Here is a 27960-nt window from a genome sequence, read left to right as displayed (position 1 = left end):
TAATAAAATAAGTGGGAATCTTACTTTAGAGTCCAATAGGTCTCACCGTCAATTAGTCTAAGGTACGACTCTTCCAAGGATCAGTAGAGAAGTGAATGATAGAGAGTGAGTAGCGCAGTTCTAGTTTCCGTATTGGTCCTGGAGAAAAATGGGGTCTTTGCAGAGCAAGGTCCAACATGTTTTACCGTCCCAACATAAAAAAATGTTGTATATGAGCTTTCTGAAACAAGCAGGGGTCCTTCTTCATGTGACCAAAAAAGAGACAGAACTAGTGAAGCTACAAAATTAGAGGATAAAGTAATGGCATTGCTTGAAGAAGGGAAGACATCTCCATCAAGCAGACATGTGTCAAGGTGCCCGGGTCTGATTTAGTTGGGATCATTGATGAATTTACCTTTAGCAAAGAACGGGAAAAAATGTTGATAAAATCAACACCACTAAAAGAGTACATATATATATATATATATATATATATATATATATATATATAAATCATGTATGGAGCAAACAGTGAGAATACCACAATGTTAATAATACATGTATATATTTAAAAAAAAAAAAAAAAAGCTCAACACAGTCTTCAGTAGGGTAATTCTAGACACTTATCCAAAAAGCTTACATCAAATTAATCAAAAAGAAGTCAGCAAGTCAGTTGCTTTATCTGATCCATACTTGGAAGGTGTGGCGTGAGAAGAAAATAGCAAACAATAAAATCACTCATCAAGCCTTCCATTCAAAAGAAACGTATTATCCCAAATCATTTCTCAATTGCACAGTTTCTCCATCGAAGATAAGTACTTTTTGTTTACAATTGACAGAGAACAAAAAATATATGCAACGTTCCAATCCACGATGGAGGTGTCAGCTAGATAAAGATCTGCATCAATGGAACTAGTCAGATATTCTACGCTGAACTGCAAACCAATATAAAGTGGTCATAAAACAACTACAACATCTACTAAATTAGCATCTTAGTCATACACCACTGTAATTGAGAAAGGGGTCTAACTCTTCCTATTCTAAAATCTTTGTGGATTTTCTCTTGCCAGAAACTTAAAAGGTCAAGTTTTTGTCTCCAGCCTTGATTATTGTAATTTTATTTACCTTGGCCTCCCCTCACTATATCATTAAAGCTCTTCAGGTAGTAATGAATTCAGCTGCTAGAATCCTTACAGGTGCCATATATCACCAGTCCGGTATTGCATTGGCATCTGGTTGCCTGGAGGACCCAATTTAAGATTCTTATGATGGTCCATAGAGTACTGAGCAATGATGCCCCTCTTTGTATTCTCTCTCTATCAAGAATTTATCGACCCAGCAGAGCTCTTTGATTCATAGGCAAATGCCTTTTGGATGTACTGACTTTCTTGGCTGAATGAATCTAAGGAAAGGATATTGCTGCTATGGCACCCTCCCTAGGGAGTCAGCTTCCGGAAACCTTAAGAAAGAAATCATGTCCATAAACCTTTAGGAAACAACTAAAGGCCTTTCTTTTTTCTGAGACTTTTAAGTTGTTTTAATTTTAATGGTTTTGTTTGCAGAATTGGTGTTCCTCTGATTTTTAGGATACACATTTTTCTGATATTTAAGTTATATGTGTACATTACTTTTACTGTGTATGTATCTTTCTATTTATGCGTCCGTTTTTAACTTTTTAATATGTATGTATCTTTGTGAGCTGCCTTGAACCTGGGATAAGGTGGCATACAAGTGTCTGAAATAAATAAATGTACTTTAGCATCTGTGGTAATGCGCGGCGTGCCCTATTTGCACTCTTTAACACTGGCTGTCAAAATGCTTGATGCTTTCTACATTTACATTCATTAAGAGCTGGTGTTAACGCACTTTAGCACATTGGCCCCCATTATAAGATTGTTTGGGGTGAAATATCACACAACCTGCTCTAAGGATAAACCAGTTTATTGTCAGTGGCTGTAACGACTATAGGTATATAAATACCACTATGGCTTTACCATCACCAGGGAACTGGAGCGCATCAGGGAGGGAACATTGTTTTCTTGGTATATGTCAAGCTTTCAAATAGAGAGAAAAAAAAAGTGTATTATTTTCCCCTGGCTTTCTGTAATACGATAGTCTTCATTAGCTTTCCAACCTGGCTGACTTCGAGTCACTTATGTTGTAGGTTCTCTTAAAATTTAACACACCTGGCCAAAGTCTCTTGGCCCTGTTTAAAACATTCTCTCTTCCATACCCCTAGATTCATCATTCTGCTATATTTATATTTATTTATAGCAGAATGATGAGGCGTGAAAAAAAAAAAGGGGGCGGGGAGGCGATAGTGGGCAGCCGGCCGCATCACGACGGTGCGATTTCGCCTGCCTCGGTGCGGCCGCACCACACACACTATCGCCCCCATAGCGCCACAGGAAAAGGTACAGTTAGTTCTTGCTGTGCTGCCGGCAATAAAGTGAAAAACATTATCGCCCACAGCGCTGCCTGGAGATAACCCCTCCCACTCTCCTCCCCTTCCCCTAATTATAATAACACCACCGTGATGCAGCCATAATCACGTGCTGTAGGGCCTTATCGTGTGTGAAAAGGCCATACCGCACGCGGTACCGGCACAGCGCAGAATAAAGTCCTTAGAAAAAATAGCAAATATTTTTTTTATTATAAAGCGAGAGATTTCTAAGCTATCTCTATTAATTTCAATGCAAAACACTGTAGTCAACATGTCGACATTACATCTTGCTCCGATCTGCAGCCAGCATCATGCCAGATTGTTAACTTCGGCATTTCTCATTGAAAGCAGTGGCAGTGTGCTGGCAAAGTTTGTTTTCGTTTTGTGCATGGGAATTGTTTTGCTGCTGATTCCAGGCTTTTTCGACACCAGCTATTGCTGACTTGTGATTTCACTGGCAGGGTAAAAAAGTGCAGCACAGCATTTCCTGGCATCCTACATGAAAGGCAGAATTCCATATATGGGGAACAAAATGCAGTGCACGGACTCATAAAATTAAGTGAATAAGGCATTTGATTTTCATTTCGTTTATCCGCATGAAATCAGCTTTTGGCTAAACTGACGCTGTGACATTTTCAAGTGACGTAGCTCTACAGGATAATGTAGCCATTCGTTTTTGGACTGGTTGTTATCGCCTGCTTCTTGACTCTTCCAGCTCAATCAAAAGCAGCCTCTGTTGGTCAACAGTGCCATAAGCCTTCATTCACAACTACCTGGGGTATTTTCCCGTATTTTTTAAACTCCCTCCCATCTATTGCAATGGCAGAACTTGGCTGGGGGCCACACAGCAAAATTCTCTCCAGAACCTTATACATTTGTCATTCTAGCCTGTAGGTGTCACCACTGAGCAATTGCTGGAAGTCCCTCCCTACCCTCCTTACAGAGGGCTATGCCTCCACAAAATCCTTAGGCATTCTGGAGAGCAAAGGTCAGGCCCAGGAAACAAACCTGACTTTTCCACATGGCCATGTACAGTACATGCTGCTAAGCCATTGAGCCAGCCCTCAAATCCCACTTCTTACACCAGCACAGTTTCTGAATGTTATTTCTCAGTTTGTGCTAATTTGTTTTAGGATCATTTAACATTGTCTTGATTGCTCTGATGGATGAAGGGGGTAATTTTACTAACAGCCTGCATAAAATTAAAATCAAATACACAAGGAATTTACACCAGTTTTCAAAGCAAACTTATACACATGTGTAAACTTTGAAAGTTATCCCACCAAAACTACCTGCATACAATTACACCTGCCAGTCTGTATTCAGGAGGGTTTTTTTTATGACATTTGCATGCATAATTTTGAAAATCCCAAAATATGCGTGAAAGTCCAAAACCCTCCCCAACTCCACTTCTGGGAATGTCTCCTCACTCTGTGTAAACAAATTTATGTGCACCCAGGATATAGTGTATAAGTTTAGTTGCATGGTAGCCTCTAAAAAGAAAATAGCAGTACTGAATGATATTTACATTTTGACAAAAGGCTAGCTTTGGGAGCTCCTTTGGGAGTGACCAGGGACTTTGATGTTTGTGGGTAGTTATTTGGGGATGAGGATGGGGTTAAGTGGTATGGGTTACTGTGTTCACTATGAATTTCATTTAGTTTAGTTTAGTTGAGTTTTGGCTTAGAGAAGAGTGGCTTGGACCACAGTTATTTAGGTTAATGTATTTTATTCTGTATTATTACGTGTGGAATTTTTATGATCTATTTTTTATTTATTGTATTTTATGATATTGCATTAGCTAATCATTGCATTGATGATATATTGTTGTGCTATCTATTGTATACTATTGCTATTATGTAATGGCTTTTCCTGTAAAAAGGTGCGGGTCAAGCAAATTTAGATTTGATTAGATTAGAAATAGATTTTAGAGTTTGCTTAATCTAATAAGCCTCACATGCCATTACTCCATTACTCATAAAAGCAGGTCTGTGTACGCTGGGCTTTATACTCTATAGCTTCTGTGTGTAAGGTGAACAGCCAATCAGAGGGAGCTTGTGAGTGTGCCACATTCTCTTGGTGCTTTTCTGTTTTCTGGGTGCCTTAGGAATGGCCCCGTTGCAAGGGGAAATCATTTTATTAGAAATGTCCCTGCAGCAGCTGTTCAGGAAATCGCTTGGTGCTTTGAAAATATGATCCTATTTCCTTTTTGTATTTCCTTTTTTTTTTTTCCCCCTTCATATGCCATGTCCAGGATTCCTGTAGCTGGACGAATTTAGAAGTCACTGAGAGGAGGACAAATCTGAACAAGCAGATGAAAGTTTTAGCTGAAATTACTTATTATTTATTTTAACTGTGAGTGATGCACACGGCTGTTTTCTTGGTTCATTCTCCTATTCTTCAAATCCTCTACTGAAAAGTGCAGGGCAAGCTTAAAATCTACTGATTAACGGAGATGTACAGTGTGCCTTTTTAAAACAGATGGAATTCCATGATTATTATAGACAATTACAGTTATGATACTGAAGGCAATGGAAGCTAGAGATGTGAATCGGAACCGGAATCGGATCCGATTTCAGTTCCGATTCACATCTCTATAGATGTGAATCGGAACCAGAATCGGATCCGATTTCGGTTCCGATTCACATCTCTAATGGAAGCCTGTAGAGGTGAATATATGGAGAAGATACTCAGTGACTTCAGATGATGGTAAGATCTTGTAGATGTGGGGCAGCTGAAAGGCCCATGAGCAATGCCTTAGTGAATGCTGGACTTAGAATTTTGCTAATCTATCTAAGCAAATGAATTTCTCAGGCACTTAAACACAAAGTATACATAAATCTGCTAAGCACTTGTATGGTCTTTTTGACCTCAAGCAAAAAAATGTAGCATGTAAGTGCTAAGAAATGTAACATGACCTTTGAAACATCACATGTAACGCACACATATGAAAAAATAGCCTCAGTACTTTATGAACCCTATTAGTGTGCACAAAACTTCAGCTTCCATTGCTTTTTTTTTTTCCTAGAAAAACAAACCGCCAGTACTCAGATGCAGGGCTCTCCTTGAGGGGTGGGGGAGGAAATCAGGGCAACTGCCCAGTGTCCTGACCCCTGCAACTGACCGCAGGGTTCAATCACTACATGAGGTTCCCTCTATCCCACTGGCGCTTTTCTCAGTTTGACCTATAGGAAGGAAGCTTTATTATCATGACAAAAGGTTGTATATGTGTTTCATAAAATGGTTAAAAGAAGAAAAAGACTCATAATAATGTTAAATTACAGTAATTAAAATTACAGTGAACCGAATGGCTAATAATTCTGGTGCTGTTATGTATGCACTTGATCACAGCATACAAGTCAGACGCCCCAACTCTTCTATTGGCCAATGCACTGCTGAGAACTTCCTGCTCCATCCAGTCCCTCCCCTCCTCCCAGGCAGCAGCCTAAACGGTTCAGGAGAAGGGGTGAGGCTGGAGCAGACAGAACAGAGCTGAAAAGAGCTACTCTGTTCCCTAATCCATCCCTTCCTATCATTTCCCAGGGGTTCATGCAGCAAGGAGAAAAAAAAAGTTGCCACTACTTAGAAGCGTCAAATACTGGCTGGAAAAAAAAAGTCCGGTAGCTTCTATCCCCTAATAGCATTTGTGTGCTAAACGGCCTGAGGCTACAACAAAAATAGCTTGTATGCATGTTTTTTAAACAATTCTAGCCACTTATTCACAGCTCTAAGCAGGGTAAAACAATAGGTTCATAAACATAGTAAGAAACATAAGCAAGCTAAAAATATACATATTGAGATGTGGGGCGTAGTCTCAAGGCTGTTACCTTTAAACGCTGGATTCTGTCCTTTCCCTCCGCTCTCCTTGCCTTGTCAGTTTCGTGAATGTTATTCTGCATCTAAGGTATGCTTTATCGGCCTATTTTTGAAAATGTGTACCATCATTAGCGGTCCTGTCTTTATGAATATTTATACGTATGTTATTTATGTTTCAGGTTCAAAGAATTTAACTTGTCCCTCCCGATGCAGCCTTCGGGCAAAATACAGGGTCCGTGTCGGGGGACCCTAAAGGGAATTGTTATGCTTGACAACTGAGCAATGGAGTTGCCATTTTGAATTTAAAAGATTTTGGTTTTCTACATACAATTCATTCTTTTTGCATCTCCTTTGGTATTTGATCTTGAGTATTTGGGGTGCATATTCTCTGCTCCAAGCTTTTGTGTTTTGGGATTTTTACAGGATTGCATGCCAGAGGTTCCAAGGGATTGGCCAGCATAGCCCTTACAGCCTGCAGTGCTAAGGAGGTGGCTTGCAGCCCAAGTTACAGACAATTAATGACCAGATACATTTCCAACTTAAAGGTTCAGGATTTTCCAACACCACAGTTCCCCAAAAGCCTAAAGCAAAATGAATTAAGCATTGGTCCTAAAGTGCTGAACTTTAACCGTATGAACTCAGCAGTCCAAACATTAATAGGTTTTAAATCACAAAATGAACGCAAACTGCCCCAGCACAAGTTAAGGTACCTTCAACCTAATATGTCTGTGTGCATATTGCTCAGCCTTCCTGCCGCCCCTAATATGGAGCTTGTCTTTCCTAAACAGGTGCTTTAGTCAATAACTTTAAACTTAAGGTAAAGCAAAAATTCTTCTTCTTGAAATTGACTAGAGGCCCAATTAGGGCACCCTGTTTGATTAAGCGGACTCTAGGCTTTCTTTCTTCTCTTGTTATTTATATGTATTTATTTTTCTTAGAGCTTGCTTATGAGTTGTGCTATATCAAAACTAACATTCCGCAATGTTCCTATCACATCAATCCAAAGTCTTACAACTTGCTAGCCCTCTTTGGGAACTAGCAGCCCATCGGTGGGCCACCGATGACACCCTCTGACTCCGCCCTTTCCTGCCCCACCTTTCTTGAAGTAGATGCTGGGGAACCTGGGAGATGTAGTCCTGATAGAACAAGCATCTTAACTCCCTGCTTCAAACCGTTCCTGCCTTATACTTAAATGCTATCTTTCACGCAGAGACCAGTATTAATACCACTATATCATTACAGCATATATCACCTTCTGTCCCAGACAAGAACAAAAGCTTCATTTGATCAAATTCAAATGTGATCATCGTCCTGTACACACTAAACTGAGCTTGTACAGTTCAGCTCAGCCCCCCTGGGGCAAACCTGTATAAAAAGCAAGCTTGGCACATGGGAATGTTGTCAGTGCCGAGGACAGAAGTGAGAAAGTATCTGAACTCCAGAAGAGAAGATGAAAGAAAGGAAGACTTCCAGGAGAGGAAAAATCAGATCAGAAGCACACATCTCAGATGTCTGCCAAGGAGGAAAAGGACCTGCATCAGAAGGTGCCTCAGCCAGCCCAGCACATCCATCCCACTGATGCTAGGGAATGAAATCTGCCGGCCCCGAGTCAAAGGGACATTGGCATCTTAGCTCCCACTCTGCATGGATCTCCTGTAGTGTTGTCGTTCCTGCTGAAGCCTCAGACAGACCAACCCCATCAGTGAAAGCAATGATCACCACCATAAGCCAGGAAAGCAAATTCTAGCTGCTATGTGCCCCATCCCCTGAAGCTACTCTCCAGTTTTGCAGCGTCCATCTATGCCAGGGGTGGGCTATTCTAGTCCTCGGGGGCCACCCACCAGTCAGGATTTCAGGCTATCCTTCAGGATATCCTCGTGCATATGCGTGGATCATATTTGTATACAGTTGAGGCAGTGGGCCTGCAAATCTATGTCGTGCATATTCATTAGGAATATCCTGAAACCCTGACTGATTGGTGGCCCTCAAGGACAGGAATTGTCCACTCCTGATGTTGGTTATTTACCTCAGAGGGCCATTGACCAGAGTTGGAGGTGGGCATCCAAACTTGGGTGGTAAAAGGCAGCCTGGTGATCATCCCTCCTTTTCTCCTTTCTATGCGTTCATGAATGACTTACGGTAAGGTGGTTGTGGGTTTTGAACTGCAGGCCCTAGGTGGTGGTGCTCTGTAGAGAGAGCTGTTTTCCCTGGGAGGAATGGGGGAAACCGTGGTGGTGTTGCCTTCCCAGGTACTATGGGTCGGGCTGTGCCCTGTCGGGCTCCCTTTGGCTATAGGGTAACCCACCCTATTCACCCCGCTGTTCTTGAGTGCTAACCAGCACAACTCCTGATCTTCCATTGCTGGCTCTGAACCAGGCTGCGCCGAGGTACAGTACTGAGGGCTGGTCTGGGTCTCTCTCCTCAGTTTACCTGGTAAGGGGATACTTCATCTTCTTGAATAACTTTCTTTGTTCCCTGAAAAATATGTCAGAAAGCACATATTTTGTTTCTTCCTTTTGTTTTCTACATTAGAGGACATCAACTGAAAGCGCAGCTATTGTGTGTTTCGAAGAGACCCTGACACTTAACAACTCAACCATTGCAGCTGTGTCTCTGCTGCAACATCTGTCCTGCAGACTGTTCTTGCCATCTGAGGCCGCGCAGGATGTGAAACATATGCAGTGCAACGTTGCAGCACAAGCAAGGTATATGATTGGAACTTGTGGGATGGACCTGCATTTGCAATAGTTACAACAATGTCTCTTACACACTGTGCAGTGTACAACTATTGTCATCAGTGAACTCTTGGTTGCAAAACAGTATTTCTTGTGTAAACAAAATTGGATTTTTTTTTTTTAAGTGCTTAGATGTGTGTTGGTATCTATCTGGCTCCCGCTTCTCTCTTTTTCACTCTTCCCCATGTCCTCCATTTCCCCTGCCCTCTGTTACACGTTTCCCACATCTCCTGCTTCAACAGTTCCATCTCCTCCATCAGTAATGTCCAAAACTAACCCTTTAAATAGCCTGTGAGCTAAAAAGTTAATCTCGTGCCCAAGGCAAGTGTTACTTTTTAGGATTTAGGAAGTGCACGCTAAATAGCGGGTGGAGGAGAGCATCTCACACTATTTCTCATGCACCCACTAAAATCTAATTTGAGTGCACACTAAAACAGTGTTAGCATGCACCCTAAGCTTATTGCATAGACCCCCCCACCAAAAGTCTCTCATAGAAAAAAACCCAAAACACCTAGATTACAAGAAACTGAAGTCTTGCCTTAAAATCTTTGACATTATTATAGCACTCAAATTCTATTTCAAGAAATACTTTATACAGTAAACAAATATAATACATTCCAGCACGTTGCCTTCTAGTGTTTATGGAAATGTGACATCCATTAGCACCTCCATCACTATAAGTGAGAAACATTGTTATAGGCAGCACAGTTGAGTCATTTCCTCCAAGGCTTTTTGCATTTGCTCTTGAGATCAGTCTAGACTTGCTTCGCATTGTTTCACATTCCTAACAACTTTTGGAAAACGTATGTCTTGCTGGGACAGATGTGCGCGCCTCTTGCCTGCATGCGACACAGCTGGAAAGCCACAGTGACTCTGTTTTCCACCTTTCGTCCAAGAAAACCTCCCTCCCAGCTTTCCTTCTGTGCCTTAAATAAATCATTGTTAAAGGCTCTGTGGTTTGGTTCTACCACCATTGGACAATACCAGACAATAAACTTTGCAACGTTTGTCATGATCAGATATATATACAGTATTGCTTTTTTATGCTCATACAGCACAATGTGAGAAACTTCAGCGATCAAAAGACATTTACTACCGCCTAGTGCGGTTCCTCTTACCACCTCACAATTTCTTACTCTACGGTATGGGATAGATTCTATGTTCAAGGTAAACCAGGGGTTAGAAGTAGGAATAAGGCTGACTCGGTAAAAAGGCAATTCAATTGAGTTTATGTTAGAGCTGCAGCCATCAAATTCACTCTCTAAAAACTTCCCATTTGCTAGGCACGTTAGCGCACTATTGGTTTATACATCAATGACGCGAGAAACATACTGGGAGTTTGAACAGCTGTTCTGTATATAGAATGGGCTTACAATGGAAGTTCACATAAGCGGAGTGCATTGTCCAGTTGGCTTCTGCGTGTGCTACTAAGGGGCTTACAGAGCTGCCGCATTACCCAGTTCCAGGAGGGAGACTTTTTTGGCCAGCCCTGGTTTTGAACTTACATCCCAAAGCAGCGTGGTATCTGTAGCCCCTGATTCTGCCCACTGAAATCAAGGCTGCATGCAGGTCCCAGGATGCCTCAGCAAAGAGAGTCGTTAGCAATCCTGGTCTGGCCTAAAAGCTCCCTGGGTAACTTGGAAGCTCTGGGCACAGGCACTAAAGGTTTTCTCCTATGTTGGAGCCAAGGTACTAAACATTTTCCGCAAAATGGGATAAACCCTTTAGTTCAACTGACCCTAGATCTTTTCTGTTCATATTTGTGCAGAAAATATAGTACGTGTTTGTTATTAATTGATAAACAGAAAACATATGAAGAGTCCCAATATACCAAATAACATTATATTTTTACATACATTTCATCAAATGTATGAATGTAAAATATCTAAATATCTTTATTGAAAAATCATACAAAATGTTTTTTAACCCTAATAATACTGAGGCATATGATCAAGCTAAACAGATTCATCCATCCATCCACCCTCATTAAAAATTACTTATAATCCCAGCTCGCTAACACATAATTGTCTAACTAACCAAATTAATATCTCATACATGTAGTTCCATCTATATTACTTCAAGACAATCCCCTTTTCCTTTTCTTAATATTTAATTTATATTATTTCAAACAATCCCTTCCTCTACAATTCTTCTGAATAATCCCAACAAGGGCCACTTGTTTCACCACCCACCAGTGGCTTCCTCAGGGGAATACTTCCATATCAGGCTTCGGACTGGACTCCACTGACTCTCTAGCCTTGTATTTGAAGCAGAAACTACTGTGGTTTTTTAACTGCAGGATGATAGGGCCTCTTTTTCTCATATATTGAAATCCAGCAAGTGAATAAATTACAAAATATATAGTTTTTCACTACTTTCCACTTGCCTGTCCATCTGATGTGCAACAATCCACTGAAAAGATGTTTATATTTATAATACTTCTTGCAACTATCCTGTTACCTTTGATGTGCCAGTTGTTCACATGTGTGCAAACTTAGATCCTTTTACTTGTTGAAGATGTTTCTTCATCACACTTACTAGAAATAACAACGATAAAGAAGTTTATCAATACCAGCTTTCACAAACACAAACCAGCTCCATAAGCATCACTAAACATAAACGTAAAGGTTTTCACCAAATGACATCTCCTATCAACAACAGATGGGAGTGTCCCCTTCAAAAATACACGGTACATGCGCAGTATTCACCGTTCTCTTAATACTACACCGCCCGGAAACACATGACCAATCTCCACCAATTGGATACATCCCCCACAATCTCTCAGTGGCACCAAGCAGCGTGGTATCTGTAGCCCCTGATTCTGCCCACTGAAATCAAGGCTGCAGGTCCCAGGATGCCTCAGCATAGAGAGTCGTTAGCAATCCTGGTCTGGCCTAAAAGCTCCCTGGGTAACTTGGAAGCTCTGGGCATATGTACTAAAGGTTTTCTCCTATGTTGGAGCCAAGGTACTAAACATTTTCCACAAAATGGGATAAACCCTTTAGTTCAACTGACCCTAGATCTTTTCTGTTCATATTTGTGCAGAAAATATAGTAAGTGTTTGTTATTATTTGATAAACAGAAAACATATGAAGAGTCCCAATGTACCAAATAACATTATATTTTTACATACATTTCATTCATTTATTTATTTATTTATTTATTTATTTAAAATTTTTATATACCGGCATTCATGTTGCAAACACATCATGCCGGTTTACATATAACAGGGGTGTACAGTAAACAATTCAAAAACCTATTTGTGTAGAAGGAAGCAGTTACAAATAACAAGGTAATAGAACTGGGAGGAGAGAAGAAAAGAAAGAGAATAACATTAGGTATAGGTATTTACATTAGTAATAACATTCATACGTTAAGCCATTCACAAAACAAATTATATATTTAACACTCAGTATTGCCCTATGACTCCTTCACCAATGTCTTAAACCCCAAAGTTTTTACAAAAAGACAGACCACCAGATCTCTCTATTTAAACCTCTTGGGCATATAGAGTGTCCCAATAAAAAATGAAGAAGAGCTGCTCCCATTGAGTGAGTAACCGGGAGATATCGCCACCCCTTTTCCATCTCAGCTTGGTAAATAACAAAATGTTTTACTTCCTGTATAACATGATTGAACTGGAGCCAATGCTCTACTAAAGGCGCTTGCAGTTTCCCCATTCTGTACAGCTTAAAATATTCCATAACTCGAGTGCAAACTTTCCTCCGCATTTGGCCAGTATAAATCTTTTGGCAAGGTCACGCTATCACATAAACCACCTGCGACCTCACACAGGTAAAATGGCCAGGAAAAACATGCTGCTCACATGCCAAAATGTCTGAATGGTTAATAGACGGGTACAAATGAAACACAACCCACCTGAGAATTGGCCCCACACTTCATTTGCATACTTTTCCTGTCTCACAGCTGAAGATGTAAGCATCTGACGCAAATTTCTGTTCTTCTCATATGTAACAATTGGAAAAACTCTAAAAGTAACATCCTCCTGAACAATATGCCAATGTCTACGAATAATTTGTTTGATTTTATAAGAATATTGAGAGTACGGTATGGCACAGATGAATCGTGACATCATAGGTGTGTTTCCCTTAATCAATAGATTATTACAATTTGCATAGAAAGTTGCTTTCAATGCTTTTTTAATGCAAGACATTGAATATCCATGATACATAAAATTACTCTGGGGCCTTCAGTATAATTATTATTTGGTAAATGACATTTATATAGAAAGGTTCATATAGGAAAGCTTCATTTTATTAAAAAAAAAAAAAAGCTTATGCCTGTCTTCATTCCTTCAATGAAATGTCAAACCAAGTTTGAGATACATTGAATTATTGGCTTGAATTGTTTGATTCCATAAATATACATATATAAAAATCCAATTACATTCAGGATGAAGGGTGAGAAGGAGACAGACTGTAAAAGAAATACTTCAAACACGTCATTTTTGGCATAATATTGTTTTTCCAGAATCTGAAGTTTCCATTATTTATTTTGTAGATCATATGGCACTAATTTCTCCACATGCTAGGCAGAGTTTAAAATGCAAGTTCTCCTCTCCCCATATTGAATGTTATTACTAACACAAGAAACCACTGCTTTAATGGTTCTGTATTCGGTGAAAAAAAAAGCTTGTTCTGCAGTTTGCTGCTCTCAACATCTGGAGGCTTCGACGATTGATGTGTAAGAGTGCCCCAGATGTGTCCCTTACATCAGCATCTGCACAGACTCTGGGTGATGAGGTCAAAGAGCAGGAGAGTAGTGGTTTTCAGACTTTCACCAATGGAAGGTGTCTTGCAAAGAGTGAGTTTCGATAAAACTCACCAGCCCAGTAACTTGTGTTGAGTTCTGTACCCCCAATCATTTTCAGAATTTGGCTCCTATGCTAGAGGATGGGCTAGGGGGCTAAAGATGGAATAGGAAAATTTAAATTATTTTGTTTCAGAATGTTCCTACTAGCAGTAACGAGCCACTAGCATAGTTTTCCATATCACACATACACTTGCACATATGGGGATGCACTTTGTTCAGCACCACCTTTTGAAAAATATTGGTTCCTGAGCATGTCCTGACTCTGCTAATTGGCTATTTCCAAGCTCTTAGTTAATTCTTGATCAGGACCATTCAGGGACTGTGGGGCTTTGTGGTAAAATTGCCTAGCATAGTTCACTTCCTCTGCATGATTAGCCACGATGATTCTATATCAATCTTTTTTTTTTTTTAAGGCCTCTTACATCCACACAACATAGAATCGCTGTATAGGCAACTCATTGTGGACACACTGGATCTCAAGGCCAGTCTTGATCTTGGCAGGTAGACTTATTGACATAGTTATGCTGTACGAGGTCTGTGGGTTTTAATGATTACTTTTGGTGTGAGTTGCTATGAGGTGAAATGATGTGGCAAGACATGAAGAAGAGTAGTGACTAAGAAAAATCTTTATTGAATAAGGACCTTCATGTTTCTAGAGTTTGGTAATTAACTAAGAAGATTTTTTTTTTGTACGTAAACTGTGGGATAAACAAACAAATTACTTTCCATAGTAAACCACCATGACTGTATTGCCTCTGTGGCACTGCTCTTGTAAGCTCTTCTACAGAAGCTGCAATAAATAGTTTAAAAGAGCTGGCACTGTGTCAGGTTGCTGGTGAGCTGCAGAGGTTTTGTTCTCAAGCTGGAGAAGGAGTGAAGATGGGTACCACTACTCTGGCGAGTCTTGCTGGCCACTGAAAAGAGACAGCTCGGAGCAGGCGCCTCTCCAGTTCTCAGGGTGACAAGGATCGCCTCAGTCACCCAAGCACGACATCGGCAACCACCAAGGAAGTAAATGGGGAAAGGCCTCCCTCTCAAAATAAAAACTGGCATGAGAATAATTCAATCACATCACAACAGTAAAACATTTGTAGTTAAAATAAAAATTGACTTCAAACCACGAAAATGCTGGAGATTTCCGTCGGCTCCTCCAGTAACTTCCATGGCCATCCATGGGGGTCGCCAATAGTTTGACCAGGAATTTCCTCACGATTCTGGAACTATTTGTGGTCTGCACTGTCATGAGCCATAAGATATGCAGTACAAATATATTCATTCATTCATTCACGCGCTATATTTACACTATTATAGATCTTCAGAAGATCCCGCATTTCTCTGTGCTTGGCAAATGTTGTTCTTGTTTTGCAAATTCCCTCCCCGCTTGCTCATCTCAGGCGCAACAGCCTTCTACACGTCCATGTTGGAAGACACAGGAGTTTTCCATTCCTGCATTCCATTCCATCTGGCTGTCCAGAACAAAACGGTGAATCAACATTTTCCCAGTCTTTTACTTTATCCAGTCAGGGCTGCATTTGCAGACCAATTTAATCTCAATGTGAGATGCAATACAAAGTTTAAGAAAATGATGGAAAATCCCTACAGGTTCAATTATCTGTGTTTTGTTGGAACTGTTATGTTTGCCTGTTTTAAGACAGTAAACTCCCTACCTCTTCCCTTTTTAATCTGGAGTGCCTTGTAATATACTGGAAGATGAAGGATTCTTGGCGGTCCGGTTTCAACCAAACAACAAAATGCATATGATGGCAAAGGACCTCAGCAGTTGAGCTATCTTGGAAAACAGCACCAACTAAATGGTATGGAAAGGACAACTTAAGGAAATATCATATCTGTAGCACACTCTCACACTAGTTCCTTCAATGCCTACAGCTAGCACAGAACTCTGTCTCCGATTACTATTACCCCAATACTCCAAGACCTCCGCTGGCTTCTAGTTCCCTACTGAGCCCAAATCAAAGTCCTGAAAGGGCTACCTAAGAGACTGCTTGTCACCCTATAAGCCCATCCGCAGGCTAAGATCTGAAACAGGTTTCATTCTGCACCTTCCAGACTCCAGGCCCACCCAAACCAGGAAGTGCACCTTCTTATTCCTCCCCAGGCTCTGGAACTCTCTTCCACTTGAGGCCAGATGTGCTTTTTCACCAAACCTACTCTCCCTAACTCTAGTGAATGGAATGTTTATCCTCTTTCCATAGGACAGTTTAATTTGGCCCCACATTGCACCATTCACTGTTCTGTATTACATGTACCAGTCCGGGATAAACTGTACTATACCATTCTATCTTATATGCAGTCATAATTGTTGTTGTTTTTTTTAATGTAACTGACATTGTATTAAATGTACATGCTTATTTTATTTTTTTAAAACTTATATTCCGCTGCTTCCGAATTATATATCCGTTCAGCATGGATATCATACTTATCCATTCAGTGCTTATCGTACTTATGTAAGCCACCTGATAACCTTGCACCTCACTCTGAGTCCCATGGTAGTAAAGCGAGAAATAAATCCTTGTAATAAACCTCGATACTCCACCTCTCTTAAATCCTGTCAGTCATGGCCTTGCTGCCCTTCTGACTTAACTCAAAGCCTCTTCTTTGGTTTTCATTGTGCATTCTGTCTGTCTTGACTAGACTGCAAGCCCCAAGGCTGTCCATTCGGCGTCTCTGGACAGCAGCGAGCACATCGGGCCTGCATTATACCTATGACGGTAGTAATAATAATAATAATCTGGGGAGGATAACCCATATCCAAGGAGACCCTGTTTATTTTGTTTTGCTTTATGGCTCGCCTCCTTATACATCAATGCTCTGAGTGGTACGGACATGATCTGATGAGGAAGCATCGAAACAGGGCCCGCACTGGGGAGTGTTGAGGAAAGATGAGGAGTGTGTTTCTTTGATTAACAGCCTCGTGCTTAAAGGGAGGATTATGAAGCCACATTGAAACAAGAGTAGCACGGACCGCTCGGTTAGAGGCCGGTTGTCATCGCTGCCACTTCTCACATTTAATTTTAATTGCCAGAAATCGTAAAAATGGAAAAAAAAAATAAGATGAAGAGGCCCAGTTTGAGTAGGGGAGACCAGGTCCATTTTAAGCCTCTATGAGTCCCCGGGCAAACGTCACTAAGAGGGACCCCTCGCCACTCCTCACCGTATAAAATGTTTGCAGAATTTACGAACCATGGACTCAGTCCATCCTTGTCAACAAGAAGATAATATGGGCAGGTTACTTAGCTTTCTTATTTTACCTTCCCTTCTATTTTATTTTATTTTATTTTTTACCATTTTATTCTTTCTTTAATTGTTTTTTGGGATCAAGCTCGGTCCCTCTAAGGCTTTGGGTCCTGGGCAAGTGCCCCATTTGCCCTATGGATAAAAAGGCCCTGGGGGAGACGAATGATTATAAGGGGGCACCGCGACTGAAGGTGTGAAATATGGGGTAGTCATATCTCATTATCTCCCCTAACGCATTTTATATATTTTCCTTTCTAATAGCAGTGTTTGGCGAATTGTGATACTTGAAGGGACCTCACTGATCGTGCTTTGGATGGATTCTCACTTCATTTTGTGGTTTCATTAAGTGGAATGCTTCTGTGTTCTGAATCTTTTCAATGTCATTAAATGAAAATGCCAAGACGTTAAGAATTCTGTTAAACAGTGTTAAAAGTAGTGTGGTTCTAATCTAAGGCATAATTGCTAATCAGAGGGAAAAAAGATAATAAAAGGTATAACCGAAGTGCTTGTGGAAAGGTATTTTCTTCAGTAGTGTACAGAAATATATAATAAAGGATGAAAGTCTTCAGACTATAGAAAAAAAAAACATTTTTAACCTCTGCTTTATCTTAAACAAATGTTGGCAAAGGATTAAGAAGGTAAATAGCTATATGTACATTTTTTGCTGAGAAAAACAGTTTTTGGTTTGTTTTTTTTAAACGTATTTTGGAGTTTCCTAGGCTACGCTGTCTCTTTAAAAGTCTGAGGTCTGCCTCTGTTCTCCTGGGTCCCAGTGTGATCCTGATTCTGGGATGTGGAAGAGGCTGGACAGCAGCCTCGCGATCCTAGGCCACCCCTTGGCACAGGTGCTAGAAGCTGGCGCACGTGCAGGGAGCATGTTCGTTGGCACGCCGCTGCTCCCGACTGCCACACGATCTCGGTGCTGGCACTGCACAAGCACCTTCTCAAAAAGCACTGGCCGGCCGGCGCTTTCTTGGTGTGCTGCTGTCGCCATGGCATGAGATCTGGGCGCTGGGCCCAGGACTTTTGAGAATGGCTGCCATGCAGGCACAGAGGGACAGGCTGCCTCCCTTCCTCTCTCTCCCCCTTTGAATAACCTCTTGCCGGCAAGGCTTCTCTCTCCCCTCCCACCCTTTTTTCCTGGCATTCCAAGGTCCTGGAAGTAGAGGGGTGGAGGGTGGGTTGCCGACCCCTGTCCCAGTCTCCCCCTCTGAAATGTCTTTCCCTGTCTCTCTCGGTCCCCCAAAGTTCCCCTGTTTTGTTGGTTAGGCCTCTCCCACGTTCCCCCGAGCTGCACACCAGCAGCACATCTGTGCTTGTTTTCACAGTGTCCTGCCACGGCGGGCAGAGACGTTTCACAACGCTCTGACATCCTGGATCCAAGTCAGAAAAGCTATAATTAAATCATCACCTGATCTTTTTTTTTTTTTTAAATTCCCTTCACCTGACAAATCAAATACAACAAGACAATGCTGGCGTTCCCCCTACCCTGGAAATCAGGGCTGGGTGGTCATGAAGGGGATAGCCACGTGGGGCTTAGGTACTAAAGATTTTCTCCCATTTACTACCCAGCGCCCAACGTACTTGCTCATAGCAGAATAGGACACAGCTGATTTTAGGGAAGAGCTTCGGATCATTTGTCTGACACAGCTTTATAAAAAGTAAGGCGGTTATTTTGTTTTTACTTTTAAATCAGTATGAATCTTGTAATACTGTATAGATCAGGGGTGGGCAAACGTTTTTGTGCTGGGGCCACATTATAAGATATTGAGGGCCAGAGGGAGGGGCCGGATCTCGACTCAATCAAATTTCCAAAACCTGCTGCAGGCATTTCAGCATCCGGCAGGCTTAAAAGCACCATCCTTGTTGCTAGCACCAAAGGAAGCCCCTTCAGTCATGGATCCCCAGCCTCTGCCAAAATCAGAAAAACCTTCAATCCAACAGGCGTTTTCCCAGCTAGCAGACCAGCTAACCTCAGGTCAGAAATGCAGGCCATAAAGTACAAATAGTAAGGTGCAGACGAAAAACTGGACTGGAAACCTCGAAAAGCCAGACTCATACGCAGTGCAATAAATCAAAAACAGAAATATCACCATTCCTCTTAAAAGAAAGTCAAGAAATATAAACCAATCAATACAGTGGGGAAACCAAACTAATAAAAAGCATATTTCAAAACAGATGACAAATAGAACACCTCTTAGTAATTCAGAAGAATAAGGATAAAAAAAAACAACTTTCAACTTTTCCTCAAAATCAATCAAATATTTCAAATCAGCAGACATATCAAATATCTGATAATTAAAATGAATAAGGATAACCCCCCCCCCCCCCTCCCGCCCACTCCATACCTGGAAACATTTCATTTCCAGTCAGCCTAGATTGTAGACAATCTTTCACAGGCACAGGCACACAAGCAGGCTCCCAATCTCTCTCTCTCACACACACAAGCAGGCTCCCAATCTCTCTCACACACACACAGGCGCACACACCCAAGCAGGTTCCCAATCTCTCTCTCTCACACACACCCAAGCAGGCTCCCAATCTCTCTCTCTCACACACACACAAGCAGGCTCCCAATCTTTCTCTCTCTCACACACACAGACACACAGACACAAGCAGGCTCCCAATCTCTCTCTCTCACACACACACACAGGCACACACACCCAAGCAGGCTCCCAATCTCTCTCTCTCACACACACCCAAGCAGGCTCCCATTCTCTCTCTCTCACACACACACAAGCAGGCTCCCAATCTTTCTCTCTCTCACACACAAAGACACACACACACAAGCAGGCTCCCAATCTCTCTCTCTCACACACACACAAGCAGGCTCCCAATCTTTCTCTCTCTCACACACACAGACACACACACACAAGCAGGCTCCCAATCTCTCTCACACACACAAGCAAGCTCCCAATCTCTGTCTCACAGGCAAACTCACAAGCACACTCCCAAACACAAACTGTACCTCTACTCATTTTTCATCCCCGATGGCCTGGGTTGAAGCAGCGGCCCACCACCCAGTCTCTTTTCTTCTCCTTCGGCGGTTGCTGCTGATGTGTCTCCCTTCTCTTCTTTCGGCCCCGATGGCCTGGACCTGCCATGTCCTTTTCTTCATTTTCAACCTCGCCGGCCTCGGCTCCAATGGGCGCTGCTGCCGCAACATCTTTTCTTTGGCCCCACCAGCTGGGCTCCAGGGGTTGCCACTGCCACATTGCTATCTCTTCTCGCTGGTGGGAACCCCACCAGCGCCGATAAATGGGGTCTCTCCTCGTTGGTGGGGGAGGGGGGTGGGAACCCTGCCAGTGCCAATGAATGTTTTCTCTCCTTACTGGCAGGGAATGGGAACCCCACCAGCGTGCCAAAGAACCTGGCGTCCCCATGCCACCCATCGATGTTCTGACCTCCCTGCTTAAGCGCCATCAAGGGCATTAACTTGGTCTTTGATGATGACATTGGGCAGGCAGGTCGGAGCATCGGTGGGCCGCACCTAACAGAGTATCCGCAAGTGATAGGCGGTCCAGATTAAAACCTTTTTAAAGGCCGGATTTGGCCCGCGGGCTGTAGTTTGCCCATCACCGGTATAGATGGTCAAAGGTGGTGCCCTAAGCGGGGGGGGGGGGGGAGGGGGAGGAGTGGAGGGACACAGGGAAATATTACTACATAGTAAATGACAGTAGACAAAGATCAAAATGACCCATCCAGTCTACCCAGTAGCAATTTGTCCACTTTAGGTAGATGCACATAAAAATTCCCATATGGAACCCAACACACATGCCCCTTTCCCTATTTGCCACTCTGTGCTGGTTACCCAATGCCTTCTAGGAAGCAGCAAAACCTTAGTTGTATTGCTGCTGTTTTGGGCTGAACTGCCTTTTTATGTTGGTTACCCCAGTGCTTCATTATCATCTCTCGCCACTAGGGATCCTCTTTGTTTGCCCCAATGCTTTTTAAGTTCCGTTACAGTATTCATCTCCGTCATCTCCTCCCAGGGAAAGATTTGGGCATAGGCAACATAGGCACGTGCCTTGGGTGCCAAATTCTGAAAGTGCCTGAAAAATGGGATTCTCCCCACTGTTCTCTGATTTCCATGGGAAATTCCCCTACCGTGAGTCTTCTGCCTATGGGTGCCTTAATTTTAAATCCGGCCCTGCCTCCTCCAGAAGGGCATTCCAGGCATCCACCACACTCTTCTTGAAAAAAATATTTCCTGACATTGTTCTTGAGTCTACCCCCTTGGAGCTTCATATAATATCCCCTAGTTCTATAGTTTCCTTTCCACTGAAAAAGCTTGGCTTCCAGTGCACTAATACCTTTCAGGTATTTAAATGACTGTATCATATCTCTTCTTCCCCCTGTCCTGTCCCCCTCCCCTCCTCTGTCTCATCTTTCTTGTAGGTTATACATACTGAGGTCCTTCAGTCTCATCTCATAGACCTTTTGGTGCAAAACCTGCATCGTTTTAGTTGCCTCTCAGAACTGTCTCTAGCATTTCTGTATCCTTTCTGAGATACGACCTCCAGAACTACACACAGTATTCTAAGTGAGGCCTCACCAATGATCTGTACCACAGCATTATCACCTCTTTTTCTCTACTGGTTCTGTCTCTCCCTATGCACCCCAGCATCTCTCTGGATCTGGCCACTACCTTATCACATTTTTAAACACGGATCTCCTTGAACTACTCAGGATGCTAAGTTATTACATAGTCTGCTTATGCCTAGCTCAGGCTCTGTCGATCATAACTGAAAGCTCATGAGATGTGACTGTGTGATTAGATGGTGTCCCATGTGATCACCAGGGTCACATTTCCCATTGGCCAACATGTGCTGAAGGGTGTTTGCACCATGCAGGTCACCTTTGATCTGATCCACAGCCTCCCCCACGTCTTCTCTCCCACTAGCAGGAGGAGCACAGGGGCTTCCTTATCTGCATTTGCCGCCTCCTCTGCTGATTGAATCTGAAGTGAAAACTCTGCCAGGCCCTGTAGTCTCACGAGCCCTACTGCCAACCACATGTTCAGACTGAAGCTGCCAAAAGAAAGAGGTAGATGCAGGTAAGACATACAACTCTCCTCCTATTGGTAGGAGGGAATGAGGAGAGGAGCATGCAGAGGCTGGCAAACACCTTGAGGCGTGTGAGATGTAAATCCAGCCCTGGTGATCACAGAGTTGCTTAGTGAGCTAGCAGTTTTCTCACAGGTCTCACTATAGTCAAAGCAAGTCAAGGGAAATAATTTTTTCTGCATGGGTTGTAGAGATCCTGGATTTCATTTCCAGGAATGAAGCATTGCATCTTCTATGACAGGATGCCATTTCAGCCTTTCACACAAAACATAATGGATCCCAGTGTCATCAAGCTGGGTAGCGTGGGGAGAAGTTGGTTGGGCTGGTCCTGGTATATATCCATAGCATTTTGCAAGGATTGACAGCATGAACTTCCGGCGCTGACACAGTTGTGAACCAGGCTCGATTCCTTTTCCCCACCAATGTGCCTTTATGGTATGGACCACATCACCCACTACCTGCTGCCAAAGCTTAGGATCCTTTTCAGCAAAAAAAGTATCTGGCATCTAGATTCAACGGGTGACCCCTGTGGCCTTTGGCTGTCCATGGTCCCTTTTATCATTTAAAATAGGAGGTTGAAATGCATCTGGTACAGAACTCAGTCCTCTCTCTAGGTGCTTGCAATTGATTCCAATAGCACTGCAAAGCCTCTGATGTCACTGCAGGAATTCCTTGCCCGCTGTGACATTAAAAGCCCAGATTCCACTATCACAGTGCTGCATGACAAAAAGAAAATATTTCTAATCAAATTAAATATCTTTGAATCTCCTCATTGTGTTCAAGCCCTCTCCCAGGTAGCTTTTCATTCAAGCTCTTCAAATGTCGTATAATTATGAAGATCTTTTGATGCGCGCAAGCATGTAATCAGCATGCCCACACACATTCTTCCTTAGATTTGGTCTTTAATTTTAATGTCTTCCTATGTCAGACAGAGCAAAATATATCAGAGAAACAAGGCAATGTCACATAAAACTCTATCCAAATCAAAAGGCTTGCAAAATGGTGTTTGCTAGCCCCAGAATTCTCCATATTTCTTGCCTTTGAACGTGTGTGTGTGTGTGTATATATGTGTGTGTGTGTATGCATGTATTGTTTTACATTTCCTGGGCAGTTCTGCTGCAGTTTGTAAGCTGCCGCTCATCAGTCTGCTAGCCAGCAGCAGCATCCTTAGAGCCCTCCCCACTTCAGCCTTTGAAAAGCTTGGCCCATCATCAACCCCCACTCCACTTGGGGAAAAGCTCAAACCAGCGAAAGCATGCTGCTTCCAAAAAACAATTCATTATAGCGTTCGGCATAATCCTGCAAAAGGTTTCGTTATATGGAAAAATAAATCGATGCAAGATCCACTTCTCCCGTGTAAAAAATTAAAAGTGCGGTGACCCACAAAAGTAACAAGTCCCTGAATCCAGGCACCAGTGGCTTGCTGGCTGGAATATAAATAAAGGTGAGTTTCCTCAGTACAATCGGGGTCTCCCCCTCCACTTTCACAGATACTGTTTGTGGTCCTTGCTAGCTTTGATTTCCTAGTAGGGGTATTTCCCTTTCTGGCAAATTAACCTAACAGGCAAATGTTGGCTTGGCTAAGTCCCCATAAAAGAGGTGAGGAGGGTTTGATGAGAAAACAGAGCACTCGGTTCAATATTGACATTTCTGATAGGTGTGGCCTTGAGAGGCAGGGACAGAAGTCTCAAATGTCGTGTACTGGAGCGTCCTGTTGCTTTAAAGGAAGGAATCACGCGTTTGTTTTCTATTGTTTGCCTTCATCGTGTCATGTGTGCACAGTGTAGTTCTGTATCATCCCATACTATAAAGGGAAGGTTGTACTGAGTTTGTGCATTATCTCAGGGCTTCCCAAAAACCTGTGGCCAATGGACCCCATTCTAGCACTTGAAAATTGTAGATGCCCAAAACAAATTAACCAAAGGTGCGGTCCCCTTCCAACAGTCAGTTCTTCTCTCCCTTCTCACACTCTCAATTTCCTCTCCTCTCACCTCCCCAGCCTATCCCCTCTCCCTCATACCCCCCCCCCCCCCAGCTGATCCTCTCTCACCTCCAAGACCTTCTCATAACTCTCAACTGATCCTTTGTCATCCCCTCCCTTTCACCCCCATCTCCTATTCCCTCCTCACAACCCCCATCCCTTCTCTCATCTCCAAACCTCACCCGCTCCCCCGCCAACCTTTCATTTACATTACATTATCCCCATCTCACCCCATTATCTCACCCTCCCCATCAACTCTTACATCTCCCAGTTGATCTTCTGTCATTCCCCCCTCTCACTTTCCATCACCAATACCTCTCCATGTTATCCAACCCTAAAGCCTCTCCTGCCTCTCATCATTCTCTTTAAATAGCTTCCTCCTCCAAACCTCCCCCTGGCCAGGATCAATGGCAACATTGTCCTTTTGGCCAAGGCCAAAGATGGATGTCATCTAGTGAGAAGAGAGGGCAGACCGACGACAGGCGCAACGTCTTTCTCTTGAGTAGGTGCAATAGAGGGGGTGAGAAAAGAAGAACAGTGGCAGGTTCCACCGAGCCCCTCCTCTCCCCTCATGGCGGGCCCCAAGCCTGATAGCGATCCGATCTGCGAGTGGCAGCGTCAGCACAAAAGGCCTGGGGGTTAGTGTAAGCTCGGGCCCTGCAGCAGCTCTGGATCCCTTCTAGTGCGGGGCTTCCTGTTACCACAGAAACGCACGAAAGGGCAGTGCCCCACCCTGACTTCCACTACTAGTGCTGCTGCTGCTAAAGCCTGCAGGCTACTGCTGGGATCCCCATCCACAGCTTGGGAAGCTCTGCTTCATCTTCTCTGACTCTAATGTTAGCCCGGTTGCTCCCAGAGGTCCTGCAAAATTGTTGGGAGCCACTGAAACAATTAAAAAAAAAATAGATTGTATTAAAACAGTAACATGCTTAGCTGATAAAAAGGTTTAATATTTGTCTTGTGTACTTTTCAAATACTTCTTAAGCTGCAGCGCAGCTTTCTTTCAGGCAAAAGCCAGCCCTTGTATTGTGTGATTTTACAAAATATGGTGGTGGGGCTGTTTCTTATTTTCCTTGGAGCTAAAAAACTTGGAGAGTCCTTTTGAACTTCTATACAAACTGGCGTGCGTGAATTGTTCTGGAAGGACCAGGCCCAGTGTCTTGGTGTCCGTGCTCCGATTCCAGGCTCCCTGCACTGGCCAGGTCTGGGGATGCTGCAAGCTCCTGGGAGGGAGGAGTCACAGTCACTGCGCGATGGCGACGCCAAGTAACGAGAGGGCTAAGCGGCTTTTGACCTCTCCTTACGAACATGTATAGTACTAAACAGAATCCCAACCCTACTAATCCTTGTACCCCTCCTCAGTCGAGAAGTAAAAGAACTGTGTGCTGCAATGTATACCCAATATGTCTCATGTCAAAGTACATGTAACACTATATTGTATAGCACTAATGTATGCGTTGTGTTACACCAATTTATGTAGTGACCCAAAGATGAATGTTACTTTTGTAAACCGTTGCGATCTTCACTTGGAACGACGGTGTATAAAATAAATGATTAACTAACTAACTAGTGACCCGTGATTGCACGGCCCAGGACGGGTCCCTGGTGCCTTGCCACCCGCCGAGACCTGTCGCCGCAATGACTGGACGAAAATAAGTTGGCGAGAAAATCCCTGGGCAGATGCCAAAGAAGGCTCCTGGTGCAAGATTACCCCAGGCTCTAGTTTCAATTAGGTTACAAGCCAAAAGCAGCAGAAGGAAACCGCTGGGGCGAACACAGATTGTATCTGGGGATACAGCACTCGGGCAGGGGAAAAACTCTTTTGTCTATGAATGAAACTTGTCCAGCTTACTTTGAAGTCAGCCGGGCACTCCTGCGATTACCAGAGCGGCACTCAGGGCTGCTCCCTGAGACAGGGAACCCAGCGCTCACAGACCTGCCACAGGGTCATCCTCCTAAAGCAATAGATGCATTGGACCTAGAGAGGTCGGCCCATTGTCTGCTCTGTCTTGTGCGGCCGACAGGAAACGTAGGGCTCTGGGGATTTTAGCCTGCTACAGGAGCCCAGCGAGCAGGGATTCGGATCCCAGTTTCCACTCTTTTCGCAGGCTTTGTTGGGCTTGGTTGAGCATTTATGGCAGCATTTCATAAAATCTTTTTTTTTTTTTTATGTTAAATGTGTTCTTGCAGCTCGTGCTGAATGTCCTGTTTTTTCAGTGTTTCTCTGGCATCTCCCTTTTCTTGCTTTGTCAGACTCGAACAGCACCAACCGGTAAGCATTCAAGGCTGTCAAAAAAAAGCCTTGAGCTAATAATCGGTTTCCCAGGAACCCGTCCACCTAACCTGTTTCCCAGGCCTCCGCCCTCCCCCACTCTGTTCTTGTTTGGAGACAATAGAGGGTGCAGGTAATTTACAGCCTGCTGTATTTTTTTTTGTGCAGAAGATCCATACCTGTCGTTAGCTTGTGAGTCACTTGCAGCAAGAGTGTTTATTTTATTCTCTTTTTAATGGGATCGGTTCAATGTACTTAATTTCCTTGACATCGCCAAGCAATATTTTATTTTTCTTGCTAACCTTCAAGTTACTCAGGCTTCTGTAAGAAAGGCAATATCCACCGCCTTTAGCCTTTGCCTCATCTGCCTGCTGCTCCCAGGTCACATTCAGTAAGGTCTTTACAACGCCAGTGGCTCTCAAATCCAGTACTTCAGCCCCCCCCCGACACATCTGGGGGCTGAAGGTTGATTTACATATTTTGGGTATCTCCCCTGCCAAAATAAATAAACAAACAAACCCAGACCTGTCTGGAGGCTCCAAGGACCAGATTTGAGAACCACTGCTATGCAAACTCTGTCCTCACTGAAATGGGTTTTTTTACATCTTCTGCCAGCTTGGTGGTGCTATGAAGGACATTTTTGAGATGGCAACTGAGACCTAAATGCCATTCTTGGCTCAGGCTTTTAAACTTCTGCCAGAGGCAGCTCTCAGCCTCCCGGGAAGGAACTAAACCGAGGAGCCAATGGAGGGCAACATTGCAAGTAGCTCTGGAGGGAGCCTCATCCTGCTTCAGAGGCCAGAGTGGGATTAGTGCAATGCCTGATCTCCAGTGGGGAAGTAGAAGGAACCTGCTGGGGCCTGGCAGGGAGTGACAACCTCTGGTAAAAGGAAGGAGAGAAGGAATAAGAAAGGAAGGTTTGTGGGAGGATAAGCAAGGCCAGATTTAGGACCCTGCCACACTTCACTGCTTTTACCCCTTCACTTCCTGTAAGGTTCTCTTACAGGGCGGCCGAAGTCTGTTCTCTGCTGAGTGAGATTCAACAGAGCTGGAAGGCAGCGCATCTTAGCCAGCCTGCTGCCCTTAAGGGTTTCCCGCACCAGGCACGGGTAAAATGAGTGCCCGGGTGAGGAAAAGGAGCCGAAAGAACGTAACTTACTCCTGCACCTTTGTACATAAGGTGTGGATTTAGAGCGAACAGCTGCCTGCGCAGGCTGACCATGCACCTCTGCTGGTGTCTCATGGAAACAGACGTTAGACCGGACCGGGCAGGGACAGCAATCATCAGATCCCCTCTGCTCCGCCTCCAGCCCACACGTGGCAGGGGCGCGCAGATCTGCCCCGTGCTGAGGCAGCATGCGCTGCCCCCTTCCCCGATTAGCAGCGTGCCACATGGCTTTTTGGCTTTCGCCCGGTTATCTCCGCCATCTTGCAGCTCTGCAGCCCAGGACAGGACAGGTTCAGGGCCCGCCCTCTGCAAACACATTCCTACCTTTCACTGCAGAGCACAGCTTTCAGCTCTCAGCCTCAGGCTGGGGAGAGCTGTGTCATGCCTGGACAAGGCAGCCACTGGGAAAAGG

The 27960-nt window shown here is 43.5% G+C and overlaps 1 long non-coding RNA gene across 1 annotated transcript; it reads right to left on the bottom strand.

Annotated features, from left to right (window-relative positions):
• Nucleotides 1-27960, bottom strand: LOC115075679. The gene is made up of 3 exons (XR_003852569.1): nucleotides 27873-27960; nucleotides 11434-11510; nucleotides 1-394 (listed from the first exon to the last, which is right to left on the bottom strand). It is a non-coding gene; the product is annotated as an uncharacterized LOC115075679 (long non-coding RNA).

Source organism: Rhinatrema bivittatum, chromosome 14 (genome assembly GCF_901001135.1).
Source record: "Rhinatrema bivittatum chromosome 14, aRhiBiv1.1, whole genome shotgun sequence".
NCBI classification, from domain to species: domain Eukaryota; kingdom Metazoa; phylum Chordata; class Amphibia; order Gymnophiona; family Rhinatrematidae; genus Rhinatrema; species Rhinatrema bivittatum.
This window is presented reverse-complemented; position numbering and strand designations above follow the sequence as displayed.